This window comes from Varroa destructor, unplaced genomic scaffold, assembly GCF_002443255.2.
Source record: "Varroa destructor unplaced genomic scaffold, Vdes_3.0 BEIS01000004.1, whole genome shotgun sequence".
NCBI lineage: Eukaryota > Metazoa > Arthropoda > Arachnida > Mesostigmata > Varroidae > Varroa > Varroa destructor.
In genome coordinates, this window is record NW_019211457.1 from 19,402,382 (window position 1) to 19,416,548 (window position 14,167).

Below are 14,167 nucleotides of genomic sequence, written 5' to 3' on the forward strand. Positions count from 1 at the left end.
AGTTTATATCATGCCAACTCAGATTACAATCTTTAGGCAAAAACTTCGCATTTTCGAGCACACGGAAACCACGTGGCATTACACTACCGATGAATGCGCCCTTCGCGGCCAACTTGGCAACTAAAAATTGCGTAGTGCACTCTTCCGCCGTTCGGGGCGCCACTGGTACTGTGAAGAGATATTTGCCTAAAAGACCGCATTCGATAAGTGAGGGTCCTGTTTGACGATTGTTTTTTCAATTTATGATAAGATATATAATATCTTAAACCAAACGAAGATTAGTCTTGAAATTAGACATTGGTAGGGACGTGACTAAGTTACACGGTTTTGAGTAGTCGTTACGCTCATGATCTAATAAATTAAAAGGTCCCTTTTCTAGGTTGCAGGAGCAATGTCTGAAAAACTAAAGCTTCTGTATATCAATAAGGCGGACTTTTTGTACAGACTTGTTCTTTTATAGCAAGTACTTTCTTCACGTATAAGGATGTGTCTTGAAAAGGTTCCAATTCGTTTGGTTAAACCACAGTAGGGTAATTTCTTCACTGTGTTAATGCTTCATCTTAGTATTCCTTAACGGGCTTTTTATAATACTTAAAAAAATTCCGGAAGTAGATGCAACTTAGACGTAGAATCCTCAATGTCAATTAAGGTAGAATCGCGACGAATACTACACTTTTGCACAAATCTACATGAGAAAGTTAAATATTTTTTTTTTCTGACTTTATCAATGAACACCCTTGGTCGCAGATTGTTTGGTCCTTGTTAAGGATGAGAGTCTTGCTTGAGTGTTATGTATTCAGTTAATATACCTTTATATTATATATTTGAGATCCATACTTATAAAAAATATTACTGGCAAGCACTAATTATCCGCCAATTGCTGCAAACTTATGGTAACGACAGATTTGTACCGGATGCGGAGAAACTGTACGCCCTTTTGCTGCTGCAAAAATGTATAATATAACTTAATGCCGCCCGTTTTTTCATTACAAGACCCTCTTCTAAGAACCGTAAGTTTGCAGCTATTTTGGCAAACCTTGACGTTGTAAAATGCTCTATACCTTCATGTGCGTGCATCACTATATTCTCACAACAAATAAACATTTTTCTTCTATCTTGAGCGACATATACTAATCGGTTGGTCAAAAACTAACGCTGTCGTTCCTAAGGCTTTCATCTCCGCGCTCTTTGTTTGCTTCTGTATTCGGCATTTAAAAACATTCTCTTTTTTCTAGACTTTCTTTGTTGTATGGTTTACAGCGTTTTCTATTGAGTTTCGGCCTGAAAAATAAATCGTTTAGTTGTACTCTTTGATAACTGATCTCATCAAATATCTCCAGTCTATTTTAACTAACAACTATTTATACTTCAGTCTATTTATACTAAGAGGCAATACTAATTCTATTTCGGACGTTCGGCTCAAAAGATTTTTCAGACGCCTATCCTAACACAACCAATAGAGAAAAGCAGGAGATTTGTCATCGGGAGGAATTTGCAAGTCGTAGACGATAGGTGGTATTCCACTCAGTAATCTGCCCTGTACATCCGTAAATACGACATGACTTATAATGGACGATAAAAATGCTGTCGGAATGGGGCGCGCGCACCATAAAGTCCACAGGTACGTGCCTTAGTCAGCATTTCCGGCACACTCTAAACCTGTCGTTGGTCCCCTAGATGATATGCTGTAGTCTAACGTCCACCTGCTGACCCAGATCAGTTGTAACGGGCCAAAGGAAATGACAGAAAAGCTCCGAAAAAAAGACTATTAGATAAGCTTATTATTACGAGAGGAAATTCTTCGACAAATGACGATTTCTTCGAAGTAGATTGGCTTTTCCACTCTGCTATCGTCCGCCCAATATACCTTCAGTAGCCAGAAATCTTTACAACGAGCACACAGCCTTAAGAGTAGCGGTAGCCGAAGCGTTCGTTCTTATCTCTCGTTCCCCTCCAACCGAAAAAAGTGCGCCATGAAAACGAAGAACTTTTTATATATGAGTAAATCTCTCCTTTTTTTTGCCGTCGTTGTAGGCTTTTCAGGGGTCACGCAGCGTATGTATCTATGATCTTCTGTCCAGGCAGGAGACGATCAGACGTAGAAAAGCAGTTTACAGTGGAGCGATGGAATGGAGGAATAAAACGTTCAAAATGCACTTCGAGATTGGGTTCTTAGCGTATTTCTACTTATTCTTTTTTGTTGCGTTTAAGAGTTGTAGCAGTAATTCTAGGTTACGTGCACAGGAGACCTGCAGAAGCCTGTTTATTGCGGCGGTAATGGTGCAGGTTATTGCTACTGACTGTAGTAATGCTTGCTGGGGCTGCTGTGTCCCATCCATCTTCCCAGAATATACTGACTTCCACTACGCATGCTAAGGGTTTCTTTAGGGATGCACACACTGGCGTACACGAACAAAACGGTGCAGGCGTATACCTGCAGTCGAGCTGTAGCCGGTCACGCAGAGCTGAATTAAACCAACAGACTCGAGACGCTATCTGGGGTCGAAAACACACGATACGTCTTCAAAACAAGAAACGAAATAAGGTTATATATTACCCGCTCGACTGGTGTGGCGCAACGCACTTACTGCAGGCGCTCCTGTAAATGTGTCTGTGTTTGTATGTATATCGCAACGGATGAACGTGTAAAATAATATGTTATTTCCTTAAGCAAGATTGTTTTTGTTTTTAAACTTGGTGGGTTTCATACCGAAATCACTACTTCAGTCCGTTAGCGCAATTAAACAGATCATATTGTGCTTAGTATTATTTTATGCAAAAGTTTGTCTAAACAAAGAGCGCATCACTAGGCACGTAAAGGTTTACACTGAGTTCATATGATATCATCCAAGTGTCCAAGGATCAATCTACTGTGGGCAAATTATAGATTGAGATTATAACATACGTAAACATATAGCATAATACGTATAACTGACAAGCTATATTCATAGAATACATAGTTGATTTATATCGAAAATCGATCCAAAGTATAATTTTCTTTTTAATTTTTAAGAAAAATCAACGCGTCACGATTGGCCACGTAGCTGTGGCGTGAGTACTCGCAATAAATGTAGATAATCGGCTTAATTAACTGATAACTAAAAAATGTTATGATGCAGCGGATTTTAATAGGCCTGGTGAAGTAAAGGGAAGGCGCTTTATAATTTCGACATGTTTTTGCGATACGGTTCACTTAACAGTTCCAATAACATTTTCCAATGTGTCCTGGATCGTGTTTTGGCTTTAAAACTATGTTCAGAGTGTTTGTATTGCTAATGTTAAACGTATTTAGAAGTCTCCTTATGTATAAAATCTGAACAAATGATCTCTGCCCTAATTGTTTATCGTTAACATGTAGGTCCTACATTGAAAATCCCAAATAACATAAGTCGGCCGACAATTTAACCGCCAGCATTCGTTTGCAATGAACAAAACGAATAAATTGATTGAAAAATGCTGCGTCTTGAAAAACATTTGGAAAGAACAATAGTCTGATCCTTTAGGCGTGATTTACACTTTACAATTACGGAAGACTCTATTGATAAGCTAGCCGTTGTAATTTAAGTTTTTAGCCACAGAACTTACCTTCTTTACAACTTTCAGCTTCGAATTTAATCTCGATTTAGAAACGTGATGTATGAACCCCTCGTGAAGTTAAAATTGTAAAAGGCGTACGCGCGCAAATTATGTGGGCAACAAAATTAGATTGATCAAAATGCAATAGCCTTTTTTTTTCTTAACTACTACTTTTCCTTTTTACTTTTTCGCTGTTTGTTTACTTGTGTATATCGCTTGAAAATATATAGGTCAAATTCAACTCTGCTGTGTACTGAATAAAGCTTTAACTCAAGTTGAAACTTTGAATGCAAATGTTTCGGGTAGAAACCCATTTTTGACATTACCTTTGTTTCAATCCTTGCCGGAGTCAAAGAGCTACCGACATAACCCATGACATTTACACAATGGCCAGTGGCGCTTTTATAAGTGAGGAAATTCTTCAAAGGGGGTTAACTATGTTACTCATCGTAAAGGACCTAATCGGTCATCCGAGGTCGATGCGAACTTTGATGGATGACAAGCAATTCGTTAATTGGCGGAGAAAATAGACTATAAATACTTAGTTATTGTAGGATGCCTCGAAGGTATAAGATTTAATGAAAATTAGAAGCTGGATCGTCTCATAGGCTTGCTGAAGAGTTCAACGGAACATGTCTTTTTATTATCTCTTCACATTGCCTGGACCCGAGTAATCCGGGGCCACAATGGATCCTTACGGGGAATTAGATGAGCAGAGAGTGGCGAAGAATGCTATTTCTATATCGATATCAAGCAAAGAAAGGAACGGGTAGTCCAAGGGATACGTGAACCTTAGAGTTATACCAGAGCTCCATCCGCAAAAGACCATGATTTGCGTTCAGCGGGATTGAAGAGGTCCTACACTAGGATATATTTGACCAAAGCGAATTATAGAAAAGGCTCCGTAGGTATCGTAACGAACTAAGCTGTCCTACAGAAAAGGCTTGACAGGTAAAGCAAGGTAATCTTTTTCGACAATGATCATAGAGGGAGTAAAAGGTTCTTTCCACTCAACATATCCCCGTGGCCATTGAAATCGGTAACAATATATTTGTTAATATATTGTTAATAAATAAATAAGTTGTTACCGACAAAACCATCAACACTACACCCGACAATTTCTGGCCATTTGAATCGATTGCGGGGCAGTCGCAGAGGGTTAGAGCCAATACCTGATAAATTCATTTGTTCTTAGAATTCGAATGAGACACTGTCTTATTTATCGGGTAAACAGCCGCTGCCACCTTTTAATTAACCTAATATAACTCGTGTGAGTAACAGTAAAGTTCTTTCACTTCATTTTTAAAGAAAAGCAGTCTTGCTAATGAGGGCATTTGTGTGTCTACTTTATTCATTGATTGTAGACAGCTACCGACTATTCTAGTAGTGTCTCAAACGTAACAGTGATCTCTCAAAGTTGCAATGTAGATCATTTTTTACAAATGAGATACTAAGGTATTTGCTATTCAAGCAATGACGTTACCAAGTACAGTCTTGCAAAAATGGGCTTACATTGACCGAGTAAATAAATATTTACAGAGAAACTGGGAAAAATGCCATTTAACTACTGAAATGGGTCACTGGATTATGTTCAGTTGTTTGGTCGATCGCAGCCGACCATGGAGGTAATAGCAGAAATCAGTACTAAGAATGATTAGTCTATCATACATTGCTCAGAAATGTTACGGCAAATGACAATGTATTTCTATCCTGCAATACCCCTATTTTGTTTCGGTTTACAGGTGTCTATCCCATATAAGAAAATTGTATCTGTATTTGTTTGCTAGACACATCGTGTAGTTTATATCATTTGACAAAATGGAAAATGGAAAGAAGCAAGACTCTCATTATTGGTAAACAAATGTTGGTGTATGAACGATATGCAACGACCCTGTCCTCTTTTTACCCAATAGAAGGACACAGAAGTGAGCTAGTTCGAAATAAGGCGTAGGCACATTTTAATCTTCCAGTGGAAACCCAAATGGCAATAGGAAACGCGATGAATATGGTTGTAATCTTTTTTCCTGCTCGGTATCTCCAGTAAGCCCCAGCCCTGATACGTCCTTATTTCAAGGCATGTCGTAACCGTTGGAAATCAGTTATCCTTATACACTAATCTTCCTAGTAGCTAAAGCCTAATAGCTCGACTGCGAGATTATTTTGTATTCACCGCATCCAGATCTCGTAATACTGTCGTACCATCTTTTCTGACCATTGGCAAACGAAATTAATAACCTGCTTTACATTTGATTATAAAAAGGGTCCCCAAAATAGGCTGATTGTTTTTTGATCTGTGTTACATACGGTTGTTTGCACAGTGTGCTAAATGTAGGCTTTTATGTAAATGCTATCTGCAGGGGCCGTATTCACTATTTATATAAGCTTTCAAAGCAGACAAACAGTATAATTGAATCTGTGTAGTACTATAGACATCATCCAACGACGCACTTTATGTTTACCTATTTGCAGACCTCTCTGGATGAATTAGGACACAATTACTATTATTTGTTTATAAGACACATCTAGGGACAACAAATATCTGGACTCTGATGTTTTGTTTGTACTAAAAGGAACATCCCTCACTGACCGAGTCTATTTGGCGTAACTGTCATTCGGTTCGGTTCGCAACCGTTTCTATTAGGGTTTTGCATTTGTCGCTAGCCATTTCCATAGATTTTGCTATGGTTACCGTAAGTAAAACGACATTGATGAACGTATTCTCACTACAGTCCCGTCTAAACCCGCCTGACACAAATAGCCAACGTCTAAAGAACCTGAATGGCAAAAAATAAGTTAGATTAAGTATTAAAGCCTATGTGAATAAACCAATGGGTAATAGATACTCTGCTTCCGAAAACAGCTACCGATGTCTACAGCAAAGTACTAAGAGAATTATAAATGGTTTTTTGTGCAAGTTAGATGGATCTCTGAGCCCCTTCAGGCTAATCCCTAATGTGGTTCTTTTCCGGTGCCTCACGGAGATCTACTTTGGGCTCTTCGTATGCGATATGGAGGTCAGCAGCGACATCGATTGTCGATTTCAGACAACCAAAAAAGTTAATTCATGTTATCCTCGTGGGGTTCATCTAGTAAGGCTACGTCAGATGCATGTACGGTACGACAAGCACCCCCCACAAGATGTCTTCCAACTTATGGGAGCGCCCTGCACCGTTGGACGCTGCATTAGTTGCTCTCTATGCAATACAATGAATCGTTCGTAAGTAACGTTACAGAATGTCCAGCTTTTATTCTGCAACGCTCGGGCGGGCAAGAGGGTATGAATAGATACGTGTACCGGGGAATCATTAGCTTGCATGAACAGTTCGAACACGAAGCCTTGTCCAATATGGAAGAAGGATAAGAAATATAATACAGCGTCGGCCCGCCATTATGTTCTGCGGCTGGTGTCGACCATCAGATCAATAGTGGTGCACAAACTATATTTTTCTGATAGGTTTCTTCTTTCTTCCCTTTCTTCCTATCTTTAAATTGAGGGAGGAACAGTCATATTTAGTCCAATGGCAACGTTTCACGGAGGTGAAAAGTCGCAGGCTTTGTTTCTCTCTGCATGACGATATCTTAACTGCCCTAGAACAACTTTGATATACTGACTGGCTTGTGTCACTTCTACCTAAAGAGAACTGTGAGAAGACTCATTCATACCATATCTATAAACACAGCCAGCTGAAGGTAATGTAGTTGCTAGATTTTAGTGGCACGCAGTAGTAAATGAATTACTAATTCTATTGATTCTAAAGATACACGCTGTGTTTCGACAACGAAATGTATGTCAAAAGGGTCATCGCGCATAGTGCACCCTCAAGCACCAAAGCAATCGATCAAAACTGCGGTTATGCTATGACCAGAAATGAGTCTCAGGAACTCCATTGTAAAGTAAACACGAAATTCAATAAATGTGTACTTCTATGGAATGGCAACAATCGAAGGAAACAAGGCGATGATCATTTTCCTTTATCTGAATAATTACTGTTAACTCACTGTCCCTTTGGAGAGTAGTGCAACATCCTAGCATTAAAGGCATCTACTTCAGTCTGTAACACGATTTACAATTATCTTCGTTAACAAAAGAGGAATTCCGCAACTCTAACGGGCCTAGCCTATATAGGAGATTCCAACACACAATTTTATAGGTATCAACATGATTTACTACTAATGTCTCCCCGGCGTCTGCTGTCAGGTACCGTGGTGCCGTTGTAACGCGTGTTCACCTCAAGCACGACGAGATTGTATTTAATCGTCTTATTAAATATAAAAAAATATTCTACCAATGCAGTTTTCCGTGGTTTGTGCCCCACAGCTCAAAACTTCGGCGAAATTTCCATGTTGAACAACTGCGAATGAATATTATTGCTTTTGACGCCATCAGCAAATCGTGTTGTCGCCGTTACTAAATATATCCTTCGCACGTTTTTCACAAATCAAATGCAAATACTTGTACTTCGCAAACAACAACATACTTACACTTACTGATTTATAAAAAAAAAAAAAATGCAGAACGCATTTTCGTGGTAACAACAGGATAAGCTATGGTTGTAATTGTCAACTTTCCGGGTTTCTTCCTCACACATGCGTTTCAAGTGTGACACTTGGCCAAAAATACATCGTTTCAGAGAGTTTGCTTGTCTCAACTGTTGAATCTTTGCACATTTTACACTCGCTCGTTTTATAGCTTCCTCTGTTGCGTTAGCGGCGTCAATGGGGTACGAGCAAACACAAATGTCTCAGACAGGGTCGTTGCATCCTTTGTACTTCGGAGCGGCTACATGTTTTAAAGTAGGACTGAGTGAATAGGCTGCAATTGCCGACCGTTGTCCTGCGAGCGATAATTTAGTAATAGTCATAGCAGTAGAGCCGGTAGCGCCTTCATAGTAGCATGATGTTGTGGCTACATGGCCACCTTACTGACTAGCTCCAACGTGCCTTAATTTCAGGGTTCGGGGCTTTTCAGGACCGGCATCACGAGCGACCCCTTTATTGAGAGAGGGCATCAGCTCTGTTACCTACTGCTATTGCTACAACTCCTAAGGTTGGCTGCTGTTCAGTCATTGGCGATCAATTTTGAAGGGAAAAACCTCTGCTTATCGTCGCAGTACGAACGATGCGCAGTTACTCATAGGAGAGGTTCCAGCCTTTGATTGCTGGATACCCTTACGAAAATAGTAGCGCTGCCAGCCAGCCAAACCGCCAGCCGCTGGTCACTGAGTTTTTCATACAGGTGGCACTACACAGTGTTCAAACTGTAGATGGCAACTGCTAGTCACGGAGATGAATAGGCGCTTTTTTCTCTTTCTAGCTTCTCCCGACACTACAGAAGGGACAACAAATCAGAGAAAGTGGCGTACAGACAGGACTTTTCTTCAACGTGAACATCATGTCGCGCGCAAAGTTTTGTTACTACTCCGATGCTCCGCCATCCTCGACTGACCCATATACTTGCACTTAGTCCACATAGCCCCTGCCTGCGTTTTGTCCTGCTCCACAACATGTGTGTGTTCGCAGCGAGTACCTTCGACCAGGAGCCTCTCTTGTTCCCAGGCATATTTCATCCTCTTTTAGTGTATAGGGCTGGTCAGTAAGCCCACTTCAACATCATACGTAACCAGATTCTGCAACCTTATTTATTTCCCTACCTACCTCTCTCCTTCCATTTAGTAACGGGCTCAGAGGACGCGCGGCACTGGTTTGTTAATAGAACAAGCCTGCCAATGCCCCGAATTTAGTGCCATGTTTGTTGTGCTCCTACAAACGATCCAATGCGTGCAAGGGTGCTGTAAGTACGCGCGTAACGGGTGTACATTGTATGTAATTTCATACAATGTACACCCGTTACGATTGTAAGCAAGCTGTATGTGCGGGGAAAAGCTTCGGGCTTATGCCTGCAGTGAAGGGATGGGTCTCTGTATCACGCAGGCAATGTCTCGAGTCCTCAACGAAAGGCTGGGCCCTCTTAGGTCGTTGTCTCGTCGCTTTGCTACCTCGGGGGGTGTGCCACACGGAGATGCTTTAAGCTACTGCGGCCGTTTTGTACAAGCTCTGGATATGGGGGAAGGTGGAAGAAAAACGTAGATATGTGTGTGTGTATATAATGTGTCCCTCCCGACCCTGATATTGGACCATCCGTTGGGATGTCATGTTATCCGAGGGCGCTATATGCAGTACTTCTTTACCTTCAGACAGTTGTCCGCACCCGGTCAGATGCGGTAGCGTACTGTCCAACACGCAACCTGGTAATTTAGTCGGTTTATAGTGTTCTGAAGTAGCTAGGTACCAGAAACCCAAAGAGGGTCGTTTACATTCAATGGACACGCTGAGTAGTTAATATCTAGTCTTTATAGTAAAGGCTATTGTCCCGCAACTGTTACATGTTATGCTAGATTGTTGCTTCCTGTTGAATGTTCCACTTATTTATGCGCAAGGAGACTATTCTGTTTGCGTCAACACAGCGGGCAATAAAACATGGCGCGTCCCTCTTGTAAATATGTCAAACAAAAGGAACTAAAGCAGTAATAACGGTAACCACACACATGCATGCAATTGAGAAGTTAAACCAGATATCGGCAAAGATGTCTGCCCTGTTGGCTCGTAATTCTCGATCAATTTTAAACAGTAAAAATAATAGTGACCACTGACAGAAAAGTACAATAGTAAAAAATGTGATTAAAATTATGTGTGCTAACTATGGTCAGCATCAGAGATTTAGAGAAAATCGATAATCTCTAAAATAGACTTAACGTGCTTATAGGTGTTTATATCTGGCTATTTACTATCTACTATGTTTGACTAAATAGTTTCTATCGTCTTTTTCTTACGCCTTTCAGCAACCCAGATCGCACGGGGTCAATTATGGGGAACCTAAGGGTCGAAAGAATGACTTCATGTTGTGACTGTTGATTTTGGTACTTGGACGGGATCTTACATTGTTATTGAGTAGTATCATAATGCATTATCTTTCACAAAATATAGATACTAAAGAAAAATTATTTATCTTTTGACTGCCAACATTTTGTAAAAGCGAACTCTATCACATTGGTATCAGCTACTCCAGGTTCCAATGATCTAAGCATTGACACAAGTACTTTCTGTTTTAATTTACACCTGTCATATTTTCTTCCCAAGGGATTTTACAGAGACTAACCAAAGCCTCGTTCGTTAGTTGCGAAATTATGGCGAGCAAGTATTTCATTTATTATGTTTCTATCGCGTTCATAGTAAATTGATGAAAGTTTCATCGAAAAACTAGATGACAAATACTGATTTTATGTAAGAGAAGTCCCAAAGGCCGTAATTTATTAGAGCCAAGGCACGTTCCATTTTCCTACCCGTGTGACTACCCGTTCGTCAAGTACAGAATCTAATGCAATCCCTTCTTCAGTTCTTTTTATTATAAACGTTTGCTTAGACCTTTGTAAAAAGTATGAAACTTTGCCCTGATAGTACGTCATCATCAAATACCACGGCCATATTATTCGATGAACAAAAATGTACATACCTGACCAGCCTCTAGCACGGTTCTAATCGTTAAGTCGTTCCATCAGTCTCAAATACTGTTTTCTGTGGAATACAGTGCATCATACCACTGTATAAAGTATGGACACTATCATTAAGTGGGCCTCACACCGTCTCTCCTGCTTTTTTTCCTTCTCCTGTCGCCTTCTGTATATCTGTATGTGAATGGGTCTCATAAACCTGGACGAAATTAAATATAAATATCGACATATTTGTTCGCCTTCACCGTGATCTATCAGTGATAGCCATTTAGGAATGAACAAATAGCAGGGCTGCGGTATCTAATACCGTTTCAAAAAATTGCGGCCGGAACGTTCTTGTGTACGAAAAATGCGTCTATTTCTGCTTAAATATAATTTTCGCTGATTTCCCTTTGGAAGCCAAAGTATAAACGGCTAGATGCATCTAAGCCCAGCATCTTTGTGTACGTTATGTGTAAGTAATGGATTTTGATGATACCTAGACATAGGAAAGCTGCCATCATAGGCACGAGGATATGCGACAAGGTGCAGGGTCAAATCAGCATACGCATAAGATCCGACATCGGCCTGACCAGTGACTATACAATACTGGCGTCGAAGAACATACATCCGCGCATAGCTTAGGGTGTAGAACATGCCTATAATAGATTGATGGAGAGGTTGGATATGATCAGCGGCAGTGGGGCGTGGTCGATATTTGAGGATCCCATCCGACACCCCTTCTTTCGTTCACAGCGACTTCGTTGCGGTAGGCCTGTTGTCCAGCCTATGTATGTTTATACGGAGAAACTTGGCTTTCAGAGGAGAAAAACAGCTGTTGTCGTATATTGCGGACAACTGTGTGAGCGCTTACTGGCTTAGAAACGAAGCGTATTGTAATAGAAGCTGAAAACCAAGACTGGTCGAAGGAGTGTGAGTGCACGAAAAAAAAGTTTGTGTGTGATAAGACATACATGCAATAAGGTGTATATTTTAAGCAAAATCTGAAGATGAATCAACTGATCTCGGAGTCCATATGCAACGAAGTCGTGTAGATACTTAGGGTAGTTTTAATATCTTCTTATTATCGAATGTAAATGCTTCATGTTAGACAAACAAGCAACGGTCATTATGCGAGTCTGGGATAAAACACCCACCTTACTGGGAGAACAAAAAATCAGCTTAAAATCGATGATGAACTCTGTTATGTAACACGCAAAAAGCTTGTACTGCCCAATGATATGGTCGACTGAGCAAAGTAGGACCATGTGCATCTTCACTGCTGCACTCTACGAGATAATACTATTCATGTTTGTAATCTAGACTTTCATCTAGTGCGTGTAGTCACAAGGTTATAAGCTAATGCCCCTTTATCAAGACTTATTCAGGTCCATGAGTTGGCTGGTGAAGGGTGATAATAACAACAGCAACCGTTGCCTGTCAATTATAGCCATAGCCATTGTATCATCTGCAAGTGTACTCTGTACAAGACGTAAAATTCAGAAGAAATATATGTTTTTTTCTAAATAATTTAATAGCTAGTATCGCGTGATGAAGTCTTTGCTCTTAGATATTTCTAAACTTGCGAAATATCAACGTTTAATAAATTCTTATCAATTGCATCGATGCCTTATCAATGTTGACGTTAGGCTGCCTCCGTCAGTTACTTGCTCTGACAGGGGAAAGGGCGTTGTCTCATCGAAATATTTCAAAATTGATAAAATACCTATTCCTTATTTTTATGGGTTGCTTCAAAAAAAAACGCAGTATATTAATGCGAAATTCGGCGCATGCGTATAACCTCATTTATTTCGTGTCACACATATCCCCGTTTTCTAGGTAGCTGCTTGGTAAGGTTTCCTCATCGCATTAGAATCAATTTATTTTTTCGCCGTTATCGACCCTGTACATTAATTACTATAATCTATAAATAATTAAACGGGTCGCTTATTTTGCACATTCATTATAGTTTATTTGAGAAAGAATAGAAAGCACTAGATAATTAACAAGATTCGGTAGGCGCTATCCGGCATGTATTAGGACCTTCTTGTAAACGAGCAACGCCTGCGGGCGTATCTGTCTATTTAAGCGGGAAGTTGTATTACTGTAAGTTTAGTGTTATGCGTCAATAGCAGAGTTTGGCTAGAGGCAGTAGGGTACTGACGCCTGGACCACATTTTCATCAATGCTACAAATAAACACACTCTTCAATTTAGTTGACAGGCGTGCTATTAACGTCAGTTTTCCGGGACATATACAAAGAGAAAATGTTGCGAATAATACGAGACATATCAAACGGGGTTGGTTTTTAGCCAGTTTCAATTTATGCCTGCACAAACGTAACTACTAGCCGGCGAGCTTACTGTAGAAACTAACGAGTAGCTCAATGCTACTTGCTGAAATAGGATAGGACTTGTTCGCATCGATAGTATAATGGAGATGTCCATAGCAAGACAGGTCTATGTTATACCGCGACATCGAGCTGAAACAAGTCTATTTTGACATTTCACACACAATTGCATTATCAAACTTTCGTTAAATCTGTCATATTTGGTTCAGTTACTACCGTCGAATGTATCCTACTGCTAATTTGACCTTAGAAAGGATTAGGCTCACAGCGTACTTAACTCGGTCTAAAGCCATCAATCGAAAGCATTTAGGTTATAACAGCACTGGCCGGAATAGAGAATCTCTATTACATCAGTATCAGTCGTATCAGAATAGTTCAGTATCAGAATCGGTCGGGCTGCCTGAAAAAGCCTTTTCTTTGCATACAATATTCCTAAATATAAAAAAAAAAACCCTATTTAGAATCGCTTGTTCCGTGTACTGATATATTTGTCCATACGTGAGATGTTACGTTGTACTCACTTCCGTTGCCGTCTAATGATTAGATTGGTTTTTGGGAGAGATCGAGCGAGCAGTGCGGGTTTTAATATTATAAGGTATGAGGATATACATAACTAGTGATAGAAAAAAGTTTTTGAACGAAAGATGCTGATCTGCCTTTGATCATGTACGACGGTTTCGACTAGACTATTGAGTAACACAAACATGTTTTTTTTTTTGAAATCCGTTTTAATGCCTTTACAGGGGAACGAGGT

General features: G+C 40.1%; 1 protein-coding gene and 1 long non-coding RNA gene across 7 annotated transcripts in view; one reads left to right on the top strand and one right to left on the bottom strand.

Annotated features, from left to right (window-relative positions):
• Positions 1 to 2,640, top strand: part of LOC111249151 (uncharacterized) — a 34,543-nt gene extending 31,903 nt beyond the window's left edge. The window contains exons 6-7 of the long non-coding RNA XR_015326650.1: positions 1,427 to 1,621; positions 2,035 to 2,640. This is a non-coding gene — a long non-coding RNA (uncharacterized LOC111249151). The remainder of the gene's footprint in view (positions 1 to 1,426; positions 1,622 to 2,034) is intronic.
• Positions 1 to 14,167, bottom strand: part of LOC111249148 (uncharacterized) — a 334,604-nt gene that overhangs the window by 152,159 nt on the left and 168,278 nt on the right. The window lies entirely within an intron of this gene.